The following is a 13,523-nucleotide window of genomic DNA, read 5'->3' as shown; positions in this document are numbered from 1 at the left end:
TCTGGCCCCTTGCCCCCTGCCGTCTGTACCATCCACAGTGAATGGCATCTTCTCCACCCAGCCAAAGCTTTCAATGCGGGACTTACCTGTATCAGTGTCTTCTTCAGAAGGTGGTGAGTGATTTATTCCGGAAGAATCCCTGTGGAGATCTTTCTCAGCAGCGGGCTGTCCTCAGAGAGGGCTTCCACGTGGCTCTGTCCACAGCCCCAGGTGCTGACGCCTTTCTGGAGCCTCGAGCCTCTGTTTCACTCCAGCCTGCAGCAGACACCCCTGGATGCCACTGCAGCTTGATGTGGCCACCGCTGGGCTTGCCGAGGGGCCTGCACGAGTCCTGGCCTCAGTCCTCATTGTCTGATCACTAAGGTCAGGGCCACTGCTTGCATTTTTCAAACGATTCGAGGCCGAGAGGATGGACCTGCGGAATGGGGGTGGTGGTGGAACCTCTCGATGTGAGCTTGCCTTTGAGGGCGGATGTGATCAATCCCTCCCTTCTGCCTTCTTTATCCCATGACTGGCGGGATTCTGGAGGCAGTTATGACCAATATTTACTTCCATTCTCTGTATCAGAGCAACATAGCACAATAAAACCTCTCACTGTCTCGGAGCCCGTGCGCTTGCCGTCGGTGAGCCCTTGCGCTTGCCGTCCGTGTGTGAGCCGGTGCGCTTGCCGTCCGTGTGTGAGCCCCTGCGCTTGCCGTCGTCCGTGAGCCCTTGCGCTTGCCGTCCGTGTGTGAGCCCGTGCGCTTGCCGTCGTCCGTGAGCCCGTGCGCTTGCCGTCCGTGTGTGAGCCCGTGCGCTTGCCGTCCGTGTGTGAGCCCGTGCGCTTGCCGTCGTCCGTGAGCCCGTGCGCTTGCCGTCCGTCCGTGAGCCCGTGCGCTTGCCGTCCGTGTGTGAGCCCCTGCGCTTGCCGTCCGTGTGTGAGCCCCTGCGCTTGCCGTCCGTGTGTGAGCCCCTGCGCTTGCCGTCCGTGTGTGAGCCCCTGCGCTTGCCGTCCGTCCTTGAGCCCGTGCGCTTGCCGTCCGCATGTGAGCCCGTGCGCTTTGCCGTCCGCGTGTGAGCCCGTGGGCTTGCCGTCCGTCCGTGAGCCCGTGCGCTTGCCTTCCGTCCTTGAGCCCGTGCGCTTGCCTTCCGTCCTTGAGCCCGTGCGCTTGCCGTCCGTGTGTGAGCCCCTGCGCTTGCCGTCCGTGTGTGAGCCCGTGCGCTTGCCGTCCGTCCTTGAGCCCGTGCGCTTGCCGTCCGTGTGTGAGCCCGTGCGCTTGCCGTCCGTCCGTGTGTGAGGCCGTGCGCTTGCCGTCCGTCCGTGTGTGAGGCCGTGCGCTTGCCGTCCGTCCGTGTGTGAGCCCGTGCGCTTGCCGTCCGTCCGTGTGTGAGCCCGTGCTCTTGCCGTCCGTCCGTGTGTGAGCCCCTGCGCTTGCCGTCCGTCCTTGTGTGAGCCCCTGCGCTTGCCGTCTGTGAGCGTGGTGGTGCGCACCGGCCTGTCCGCTCTGCAGCCCAACCCAGCCGTCAAGCTTGTGGGTTCAGGAACGGTAAGTACCGGGGGGGACATTCGGTCCTGCCCTGCACTCCGTTATGTCTGCTTCATTAAGTTTATTTGTTACATGTTTGCTTTATTAAATTTATTTACTTAGTGAATGAATTCTAACCAAATGCCTTTATAACTTTCTCAGTAATTCCTGACTTGCCTTGTTTGGAAGGGAAAGATGGATATAAACCCAGGCTGTTCATGTTGCTTTATTTGACAGGAATGGCCACTCATGGTGGGGCTGCCACGGCTCTGAAGCCAAAATGAAATCTGTGACCCATTTTAAAGTTAAGTAAGTCGATAGATGGGAAGATGCTACCACCATGAGAGCTGATAATTTCCTGAGGCTTCCCTAAGCCTGCCAGCTCTGGTTTAGAGAACTCACAGGTGCACACATGCAGGCAGGGGGGTTGAGGGTCCACCTGGCTCAGCCTCCACTGGCCGTGGCCGTGCTTGGCCTCTGGAGGGCAGTGACTCCCTTGATGTGAGTGAATGAATGAATGACACAGTGTGTGCCCGGCCTGTGATGGGCTTTTATTGTGTAGGTGGAAACTTGGATGAACAGGGCGTTCCCAGCACAACATCCATCCGGGCTTCTGAGGGTGGTTTGGAAACAAGCCAGTCTCAGACATGCCCTCGCCTTTTTTCAGGTGTGATGGCAGCGTCCATCTTTCTCCTCCTGGAAGCGCCTGTTACCGTCTGTAGCCTGGACACCTGCAGTAGCCGCCTATCTCTCCCCTCAGTCCACTCTTCTGGCTGGTTTTCTGTGTTGTAGACAGGTGATTTTTCAAAATCGCAAACATTGTGGGCCCTTTCTCTGCTCACCACCTTCTAGCAGGCTCTCATGGTTCTGAGGGTAAAGAGGGAAATCCCAACAGGACCTGGACGGCCCGCCGGAGCTGGCTACCCCTTCCCCTCCAACCTCATGTTGTGAGATTCGCACAGATACACGCTGTTCTCTGAAGCCCTATGCTCCCTCCCTCTGCACCGTGCTCCCTCCCACAGCCTTGTGCTGCCTCTCGCTGCTACGTGCTCCCTCCCACCGCCCTGTGCTCCCTCTCACCGCCCTGTGCTGCCTCCCACAGCCTCGTGCTCCCTCCCACCGCTCTGTGCTCCCTCCCACCGTCCTGTGCTCCCTCCCACCACTTTGTGTTCCCTCCTGCTGCCCTGTGCTCCCTCCCACTGCTCCGTGCTCCCTCCTACTGCCCATGCTCCCTCCCACTGCCCTGTGCGACGTCTTCTGCCAGGAGGAATTCTCTGCTGCTTCCCATCTTCCTTTCCCTCCCCACTTCTCTCTTTCTCTCTCTTCCTTTCTCTCCTGTCTGTTGGTTTCCATCACTGTTTTTCTGTCTCCATTCTTTCTCCTTCCCTCTCTGCCTCTTTCCCTCTGTCTCTCCCCCTTCTCTCTTTGTCTCTCTGTCCCCTTTCTTCTCTCTCCTCTTTCTCCATTTCTGTTTCTCTGTCTCTACTTCTCTTGCTCTCTTCCCCTCCTTTCTCTCTCTTTACCTTTCCTATTCTCTGGTGCTGTGTTCAGCTCACAGCTGTTTTGGTTTTGGCCTCAACACCATTTCCTCGGAGACAGTCTCCGTGAGGTCCAAGGTACTTGCTTATATTCCTTCATGAAACCATGTACTCTTTTTTCTCCTCTTTTCTTTCAGTGGAGTCTTGCTGTGTCACCCAGGCTGGAGTGCAGTGGTGCGATGATAGCTCGCTGCGGCCTTGAATTCCCGGGCTCTAGCGATTCTCCTATCTCGGCGTCCTGAGTAGCTGGACCCACAGGTGAGCACCATCATGCCTGGCTAATTTTTAATTTTAATTTGTAGAGATGGGATCTCCCTATATTGCTCAGGCTGGTCTCATACTCCTACACTCAAGTGATCCTCCTGCCTCAGCCTCCCAAAGTGCTGGGATTATAGACGTGAGACAACGCATTTGGCCATCATGCACTTTTCAGTAGCCAAGTTATAATTTGTAATTACAGATTTATTTTCTCATTATTTGACCAATATCTATCTCTCCCCATATCACGAGCTCCATAGGGGAGAGGCCGCTCCCTCTTTTAACAACAAATACTTGTTGAATTTCTGCTTGTCTCAGGCATGTCTGTGTTGTCCACCAGCCACGGTTGGCTATTGAAATTCAGTGAAAGCGAAATGAAGTTAAAAAACTCAGTTCCTCACTCACACTGGCCACATTTCAAGTATTCAGTACCCTCCTGGGACTAGTAGATACTGTGTTGGATAATGCAAACTTCTGTGACATCTCTACCAGGTGACATTGGTCTAGATTGTGAAGAGTCCACAGTGAGTAAGACAAAATCCTGTGTCTGCAGAGTGACCTCTCTGGGTGATGGTCTATTCGTGTCAAGCCTCATAAGGTCTGCCCAGAGCCATGTGCACCAAGTACCTGTGGAAGAAATTAATTACTAAGAGGTTTCCTGAAAGGGCAATACTAGGGTTATCAAGGACACCCACGTAGAGAATTCATCCTATACATCATGTAAATGTTGTGTGTGAGTATTTAATGAGACTGTCTCACAATATTTACATGCCCGTCTCCCTTCCATGTTAACTAGAACAACAAACAGGGAGAATCGGAGGTGCTTCAGCAGCCTCTCCATGCGTCCTCATGTTGAGGCAGTGTCTCCTTTTCCTATAAGTGACGGTTCATCTCAAGCTTCAATAAATACTATAAAGAATTCTTTGATCAAAGGCAAAGGTGAGAATGGAAAATATATGTCGAAAAAGTAAGCAGTAGCCTTTGCTTACTGTTTGATGGTACTTTTTCTTTTCATCATTGCAAATTTGTTTCATGTTTTTAGTGTTTTAAACGAGACTTGCAGCCACCACTCATATTTTTTTCTGTGTGTTTCTTTTTGCTTCACTGATATGAAGAAGTAAAGTAATGATAGCATAATTCAATCTGTTAACATATATAACCTGAAAACATGGAGATGAGCTAGAAAACGTCTTACGAAGTTAATAATTCAGTTGAGTTCTGTGTAGAAAAACAGTTGGCTTGTCTATCCCTTTTAGCCCTGTAGCTTGGGGGAGGATACAGTTCTGTCGCTGATTCATCCCATTCAGCCTGCACAAGCTGTCCCAGGACCACCAGAGATCTTGGGTACCTTTGCCTCCCCCATAGCCAAGGGCCCTGCTGGGAGAAGTACAGTCGAGTTGGCATTGAATATTTCCGCTGGGTGCTCAGAGCATCTGTTGAATGGGTTGTGGGCGAGAGGGAGGAAGAATTCACTCTGGTGAGCTCAGGCCCAGAGTCGTCCAGAGCTTTTCCACCTCTGGGTTCAGAGCAACAGGAAAGAGCCACAGGGGCTTTGCCCGGGACACTTTTGGATGCTGCTGGCAGGAAGGACCAGGCAGGCAGGGGGAGGGGTGTGAGCAGATGGATGGAAGTGGCCATGGTATGGCCTTCTTTGTGATTTATCCCTCCCTCTCTAACATTTTTATAAAAAAGAAAAATCAGCTTGGCAAAACTAGATGAGCTGAATGCTCCTAAGTATTGCTGTTTGTTGAGATGATCTGTGGTGATAGCTGGTCCGCGTGGGACAAAACCTGCGTAGACCGACAGGCTTGGTGATGTAAGTGAGCATCGTTTTTGCCACCAGAAAATGTCCCCCAGTTCTTTGGGAAATATTAAAGCTGAAAAGTGAGAAATAAAACAATACCATTTGTGAAATAGTAAAAATGAGCAGCCCTAGGTTTATTTTCAGTCCTGCCTTGGAAACCGTGTAATAATTAAGATTTTTCTAGAAAACTCTTGAGAGGTAAAAGCCCTGGGTGGAAGTACACGCACTGCTGTATGCTGTGTGACCTCGGAAGATACTCGTGATTCTCTTGATCCTTCTCTGTAAAATGGGGTACACCGCCCATCTCCACCCAGGGCACTCCACAGGGCTCAGGATGAAGCCCTCACGTGGCGGGAATTTCAGAAATCTCAGCTGGCAGCAAATTTAGAAGCCCTGAATTATCGATAGCATATTTTCTCTCTGGCCTGAACCCAAAGGCTTTGTGAGGTCAGGACCACACTGGCTGAGTGCCCAGGGTGCTCCAGGTCGGGGCACGTGCTCAGACACATGCAGAGAATGACTGAAAATTCACAGGGGTCCGGTTAACTCCAAGTCCATGCGTTCAGCAGACTATGTCCCGAGAGAAACACACCGGAGAGATGCCGACCAAAGACAGCCCTTGCTTCTGCAGTCACTGGCTATTCTTCTTACATTATTACTATTTTTAGAAAGAGGCGGGTTTTCACTGTGTTGCCCAGGCTGGTCTTGAACTCCTGGGCTTGAGTGATCCTCCCATTTTGGCCTCCCAAAGTGCTGGGATTCCAGGCGGGAGCCACTGTGCCCAGCGGCTGGTGGTTTTCAGTGTCCTTACTGAAGTATAAAAACACTGTTTAGAGTGTCTTTATTTTGTTTTTCTTGGCTTTTCTGTACTTGAACATTTTTTTAAAAGAATTCCATGTTGATTTATCTAGTGTTTTGGGGTTTATCCCTTTTTTTAGTTTTTTAAAATGGTAGCTGTAGGTATTTCATTATTTATACACATCCTACATGGTCTAGAGGTGCGGATATTTTGTTAGTTCTAATACAATGTGGTCACCTAAACTCTCTCTTCATACTTTCCCTCCCCCATATTATATTACAGTTTAGAATATTATGTTATAGTCTATAATGTAATTATCACCTTTAATACTTTCTTCATGTACATTGAGAACATCAGACAGCGTTGTCATTTTTGCTTCCAACCATGGAATATAATTTAGAAAACTCAAGAGGAGAAGGAGTCTGTTTATTTACCCATATTTTTTACTTTTGCTGTTGTTCTCGCTTTTTTCCTAATATTCCAATATTGCTTCTTTTGTAATTTCCCTTCTGTTTAGGAAACTTCCTCCAGCCGTGCTTTGAGTAACCTGCCGGTGGCAGATTCTCTAAGTGCTCCTTCACCCGAGAGTGTCTCTATTTATACCCGTCCATGAGGGACGTTTTCCCTGCCATAGACTTTGTGTTGACTGTCCTTTTCTCTCGGTATTTGAGACGCGTGCTTACCCTCCTTGACCTCCTAAATTGCTGGGATTACAGGCATGAGCCACCGCACACGCGCTCATTTGGTTTTTCTTTATTCTTTTGCTAAAAGGTTCTAATTTTCCATTTATTCCCTGGGAATTCGTGCTTGCTGAAGTATATTTATGATGGTTATGTGAAGATCCTGCTCAGCTAATGACAGCCTCTGACTCATCTCCGTGTTGTCATCCACTGCTTTATTTCTCCTTCCAGTTGTGATTGTCCTAGTTCTTGGTATTTTGAGTGACTTTGGATAGGAGCCGGGACGTTTAGGGTATCTTATGAGACTCCAAAGCTGCTGGAGTCTTCGTCGGCAGCAGGTGCTCTCCGCTGGGCTGCTGTGTCTGGGCAGGGTGCGTGTGGCACTACAGTCGCAGCAGAGCCCTGACGGTGCTGAGTGGCTGCAGGCACGTGGGGTGATGATGACCTTCCCTGGCCCTTCTAGTATCTTCAGGTGGGTGTGGGGCTTCAGCTACACTCAGCTCCCTTGGGCCCTGCTGACTCCAGGGAGGCTGTGGGGAAGCTGGTGCCACTGCCTGCCTCCCACTGCTGGCTTTAGGCTTAGTGATGCCATGCGGGGAGGGGGCTCCCTCCTCAGTCCAGTTGATACTGAGGGGAAAAAGTGGACTCAACCTGCCCCCTACCCCGTATCCCTTCTCATGGTGAGGGGCTTGCCAGGGAGGGCACAGGGCAGAGAGAAGCCCCACGTCACACTGCTTTGCTCAGGGTTGTTGCTGCCGGGTGGGGTGGAGTGGGCTCAGCTCCACAATGGACCCACTGTCATTGCCCCGGATAGGTCAGGGTGCCGCCTGCGTGTGCGGGGGGTGGGATGGAGCCAGTTGGTGCTCGGTGCAGCCCCAGGCCCTGGAAGGAGTGGAAGTGGTGAGGTGGAAGGTCCACCCCTCATCGGCCCTACTAAGATTTAGCCCGGGGATGGGCTGTGTGTATGTCTGATGAGTCTTGCTGCAGGGGTTTCCTGTGGTTGGACTGCTCTGTTCGTGGTCCTCTGGCTGGGGGATGGGGGCGCATGCATGGTTTTCCTGGAGCTCCTTTCGTGTGTGTCTGGCGGTGGCCCCAGGGTTGGAGCTTCTGCAGAGCCATGTGGAATCCATGAGGGGTGGTAGGAAGCCCAGGAGCTCAGGTCCACATCCTCCCTGGAGCCCGGCTCCCTGGGCACCCTGCCTTGTTCTTCACACCCTGCAGGCTGTTCTTGCACCTGTTGGCTGTGCTGTGTCTGGGATTCTTGGTGGTGAGACACAGGACTGAGGAGGAAGAGGGCAGCTACCTGTGATGGGACTGGAAGTCTCTTCCTAAATACATGTTGAATATAGAAGTCATTTAAATCCCACTCACTGGTGTCTGGAGGGACTGCTGGTCTGTCATGGGCTCTCCCTCCCAGGCAGTGAGGAGGCATTCTCCGGGGAGCAGGACTGCTGGGCGCTCCTCTCCACCAGATTGAAATGGAAGAGGGTGTGCTCTCCTACTCACCAGAGGCCTTTTTTGTTGACAGCTTGCACCATCTCTACGCCATCTTCATGTAACTCAGAGGCCTATAGCCCTTGGCATCTGGCTGCAGCCTCCTGACATTAGTTCAACAGAGCACAGACAGATGTACTGAGCTTCAGGTTTATCCTCGCCAGGTCGCTTGATTGGAAGTTGGTCTGTTGCTGTGCCATGTGGGTTACTACAGTATACATTTAATCATCACATTCACAAGCTCTTTCATTTCCAGTCCTCAACACACAAAAGTACTCATTTGGGTAACTTTGAACAACGCACATTTTCCTTACTTGCACTTTGGATCACAGGATAAGAGGAGGAAATTGGTAAAAACAAAAACTCACAAACCAAAGGAAACATTTATCTCTGGGATCAAGGACCCTCCACGGAAGGGGGACCTGGCTGTCTGCAGGTTACAGCTGGAAGTCACGGCCTGCTTTGCTGTGGTGGTACCTTCTAGGATTTGGTCTTTGTGGAAGCCTCCATATTGAAACAAAGAAGAGGTGAACGTTCTGGACTTCAGGCCCAAATGGAGACTCTGAGGGGAGGAGAAGAATGAAAAACCTCGAATGGGAAATTGCTTTGAAATCTATTTCCCCAAATCTACTTAACCTTGGGCCAGGAGAATATTGTATATCACAAACTAATTTTGCAAATGACATTTCAAAGATCCCTTTTTAACCTAATTTAAGTGCATTCCATTGTGATTCTCTACTAGCTGCTTGTGAATAAAAATCTAATTACGGTAGCTAGACAAAATTCTTCTGGATGGAGCAATCTTCCCTTCCTTCTTTCCTTCCTTCCTGGGAATGTCAGGGAATATTGCTTGATCTTTTAGCAAGCAAAGGCCAAGGTACACAATTATTTTGGAGGGCCTGAAAAAGGTTTTCTGTCCTTGTACCTTTCTGTCGAGCTGTATCTGAATTCATGGGGCTGCTGCCTCTGTAACAGCTCTGGAATAGTTGTGATACTACAGGGGCCAGTGACTGTGCCTGCATTTTAACTATGGTGCCATCAAGTGGCCATTAAAAGACATTCTTAATAGATCTGGGCTCTTTAGTCAAGCTGGTAGTAGAAATTTCCAAGCCCTTCATTAAGAAATTTATATGTTTGGCCGGGTGTGGTGGCTCATGTCTGTAATCCCAGCACTTTGGAAGGCTGAGGTGGGTGAATCACCTGAGGTCAGGAGTTTGAGACCAGCCTGGACAACATGGCGAAACCCCGTCTCTACTATAAATACAAAATTAGCCGGACATGGTGGCAGGCACCTATAATCCCAGCTATTTGGAAGGCTAAGGCAGGAGAATCGCTTGAACCTGGGCGGCAGAGGTTGCAGTGAGCCAAGATTGTGCCACTGCACTCCAGTCTGGGTGACAGAGCGAGACTCCATTTCAAGGAAAGAAAGAAGGAAAGAAAAGGAAGAAAGAAGGAAAGAAGGAAGGAAGGAGAAAGAGAGAGAAAGAAAGAGAAAGAAAGGAAGGAAGGAAAGAAAGAAAGAAAGGAAGGAAAGAAAGAAAGAAAGGAAGGAGGGAGGGAGGCCAGGAGGCCTTTAACATCCATATAAAAATCTAGCCAGAGTTTCTTTTCTCCACCTCACTGTATGGCTTATTTGCTGTTTGTTTCCTTCTCTCAGGGACCATATTTTCTTATGACTGTCTGTTGGCTTGGCCCAGTCATTAATTGTTTGCCTCAGCGTCTTGCTCTACTTTTCTTAGTCCTCATTATTTGGTTTACTCAAATTCTTGGTACCTTGCTGATGGGAAAACCATGAGGAAAGGTTCCAAGACCTCAAGTTTAATTTAGCTCAAAAGTCAAGAAGTTGTTGTGTGTTTCCTTTCCAACGTGACATCAACAGTCACGTTGATGTCCTCTGTCCTCACATATGACTTCTACAAAGATTGAAAGGCTGGGCGTGGTGGCTGATGCCTGTAATCCCATCGCTTTGGGAGGCTGAGGTGGGCAGATTGTTTGAGGTCAGGAGTTGGAGACCAGCCTGGCCAACATGGCAAAACCCTGTCTCTACTAAAAATAAAAAAATTAGCTGGGGGTGGTGGCATGCACCTGTAGTCCCAGCTACTCAAGAGACTGAGACACAAGAATTGCCTGAACCCAGGAGGTGGAGGTTGCAGTGAGCTGAGATCACGCCACTCCAGCCTGGGAGACAGAGCGAGACATCATCTCAAAAAAAAAAAAAAAGATTCAATCATCTGTCTTTCTTTTCAAGTTTGTCCTCCAAACTAATTGGAAGATTAGTATTTGAAAGGCAATAGAAAGTCAGACTAATTTTCAAATACGTAAAAAGGAGTTGTTCCCATTGTCTATTTAAGTGTGAAAGTGCCATAAAGGTAAATGTCACGGTGGAAAACAGTCCGGAGGCTGCAAGAGAACAAGGCCTCCTGCTCGGCGAGCCTCACTCCTGCATGTCGAACTTTTCAGGTTAGTTGCTGTGATGATTTCTTGTATTTCCAGACGCTTCCCAGACATACACAAAGATAGTTATGTAATAATTTCTTCTTCCTCCTTTTTAAAAAATTCAAGGCATCAAATTGTGTGCTCTCTTCTGCAACTTGGTTTCTTAACATATTTTTTGGAAATCTTTGTAAGCTGTTATTACAGTTCTACTTCATTCTATTGTAACTATTTAAAAGTATTAAAATTAAAATACTTGGTAAAAATAAACATGCACTTGGGAACAGAGAGTCATAGTCACGCCACGCCTCCTCAACAACCAACTGGTAACCAGAGGCCGTTGCTTCGAGCTCTTTCTATTTTCAATTCTATTGGCAGGAACCTGCAGAACTCTAGCTAATACATTTATAACTTTTTTTTTTAATCTGCAGCTTCAGACAATACTTATTAATTCTTTTATATGAAAGATGAATATTTAGCTTGCTTACACTTTTCATATCCTAATATCCGATTACATTTCTTTACTAATTAATATTTTAACTTAAAATATTATTTATTATTTTATGTTCCATCAGGTTTTTTTTGTTGTTGTTGTCATTGTTATTGTTGAGATGGAGTCTCACTCCGTCACTCAGGCTGGAGTGCACTGGCACAATCTCGGCTCACTGCAACCTCCGCCTCCCAGGTTCAAGTGATTCTTCTGCCTCAGCCACCTGAGTAGTGGGACTACAGGCATGCGCCACCACACCTAGCTAATTTTTGTATTTTTTGTAGAGATGGGGTTTCACCATGTTGGCCAGGTTGGTCTCGAACTCCTGACCTCAGGTAATCCACCCACCTGGGCCTCCCAAAGGGCTGGGATTATAGGCGTGAGCCACCATGCCCAGCCCCGTCAGTTTTTTATAACAGCTGTTTTGAGGTATAGTTGACAAAACATAAAATTCACCCTTTTAAAGGTTACAATTCAGTAGTGTTTAGTTTATTCACAGAGTTGTGCAACCATCACCACTACCCATTTCCAGGACATTTTCACTATCCCTGAAAGAAACTGTGTATCTGAGGCTTCTCTCTTCAACCCCCCTTGCCCACCCTCTGGCAACCAATAATCATCTTTCTGTCTCTCTGGATTGGCTTATTCTAGACATTTTTATGTAAACAAAATCATTCTGTATGTGGTGTTTTGTGCTTTCAGTTCATTATGTTGCATGTTTCAGTGCTTCATTTCCCTTTATTGCCAAACAATACTCCATTTTATAAGTATACAACATTTTGTTGATGCCTTCATCAGTTAATAGCTACTTAGTGATTTCCATTTTGGGGTATTTTGAATAATGCTGGTATAAATATTAATGTATAGGTTTTGTTTGGACATATGTTTTCAATTCTCAATATACATAAGAGTAGAATTGCTGGGTCATGTGGAAACTCTGTATTTAACCTTTTGAATTAAACTTGAATCACCAAAACAGTTTGGAAAACTGTGAAACTCTCTTCCAAAATGGCTGCACCATTTTCCCTTCTGACCACAGCGTATGAAGGGTTCAGTTCCTCCACATCTTTGTCAACACTTACTCTCTGCCTTTTTGACTGTAGCCATCCAAGAGCGTGAAGTGGTGCCTCACTGTGGTTTTGATTTGCGGTTCCCTGATGGCTAATGACATTGAGCTTCTTTTTATGCCATTATTGGCTTCTTGTGTATTTTCTTTGAAGAAATGCCTATTTATAACTTTTCCCTATTTTAAAAATTGTGGTGTCGTATTACTGTTAATTTGTAGGAATTCTTTATTCTCCATACTTGGTGTTTATTAGACATACAATTTGCAAATATTTTCTCCCATTAAGTGAGTTCTTTTTCACTTTCTTGGTGTTATCCTTTAAAGCGCAAAAGTGTTTTTAATCTTGATAAAGTTAAGTTTATCTAATTTTTTCCTTTGTTGTCATTTCTAAGAAACCATTGACTAATACAAGATCAAGATTTATTTATCCCTTTGTTTTCTGCTAATATTTGTATAGTTTTATTTATTTGTTTTTAAATTTTATTTATTTATTTATTTTGAGATGGGGTTTTGTTCTTGTTGCCCAGACTGGACTGCAATGGCGTGATCTTAGCTTACCTCAACCTCTGCCTCTTGGGTTCAAGTGATTCTCCTACCTCAGCCTCCCAAGTAGCTGGGATTACAGGCATGCACCACCATGCCTGGCTAATTTTGTATTTTTAGTAGAGACAGGGTTTCTCTATGTTAGTCAGGCTGGTTTCGAACTCCTGACCTCAGGTGATCCGCCCACCTTGGCATACCAAAGTGCTGGGATTACAGGTGTGAGCCACCGTGCCCAGCCAGTTTTATTTTTACATTTGAGTCTTAGACCCATTTTAAGTTAAGTTTATATATGCTGTGAGGTGAGGTTCCAGTTTCATTTTTTTTTTTCCATGTGGATATCCTGTTGTCCCAGCACCATTTGTTGAAAAGACTATTTTCTTCTCATCGAATTATCTTGGCATTTTTGTTAAAAATCAAAGGTATGAATTTATTTCTGGAATCGCAGTGCTATTCCACTGATCATATGCTTCTTCTTATGCTATTTTACTTAATATATTTTGGAGCTATTAGTATATCAGGACAGAGAGAGTGTCTTCATTTTTTTTGTAACTGCATAGAATGTATAGACCTTTACTGAACTATGTAATTTTACCTCAGCCCATTTTTGATTAGAAAATTGTTTACAATCCTTTCGCTGCAATGGCTATATATGCACCTTTAAAATTTTGTATATGTGCCCATTTATCTGTAAGATAAAATTCTCATAAGTAGAATTGCTTATCGAATTATGTTTACAAAACAGATTTGGTTGAGTTTTCTAGAAAGCTGGTATGGGTCCAAGGGCCACTGTGGGAATTAGTTTCCAAAGGATGAATAGAAGACCTTTTTTCCTTAATTATCCTCAAACAAAATGAGATCTGCTCATAAAGGGAATAAGATTGGTTTCTGTTCTCCTTTGCCTTTCCCACGTGAT

At 47.0% G+C, this 13,523-nt stretch overlaps 1 long non-coding RNA gene across 1 annotated transcript; it reads left to right on the top strand.

Moving 5' to 3' along the window:
• Positions 1–3,355: 3,355 nt before the first annotated feature.
• Positions 3,356–8,861, top strand: LOC141406943 (uncharacterized). Its single transcript, XR_012427040.1, has 2 exons — positions 3,356–4,240; positions 8,113–8,861. It is a non-coding gene; the product is annotated as an uncharacterized lncRNA (long non-coding RNA).
• Positions 8,862–13,523: the final 4,662 nt, after the last annotated feature.

Source organism: Macaca fascicularis, chromosome 18 (genome assembly GCF_037993035.2).
Source record: "Macaca fascicularis isolate 582-1 chromosome 18, T2T-MFA8v1.1".
In the NCBI taxonomy this organism is placed as follows: domain Eukaryota; kingdom Metazoa; phylum Chordata; class Mammalia; order Primates; family Cercopithecidae; genus Macaca; species Macaca fascicularis.
This window is presented reverse-complemented; position numbering and strand designations above follow the sequence as displayed.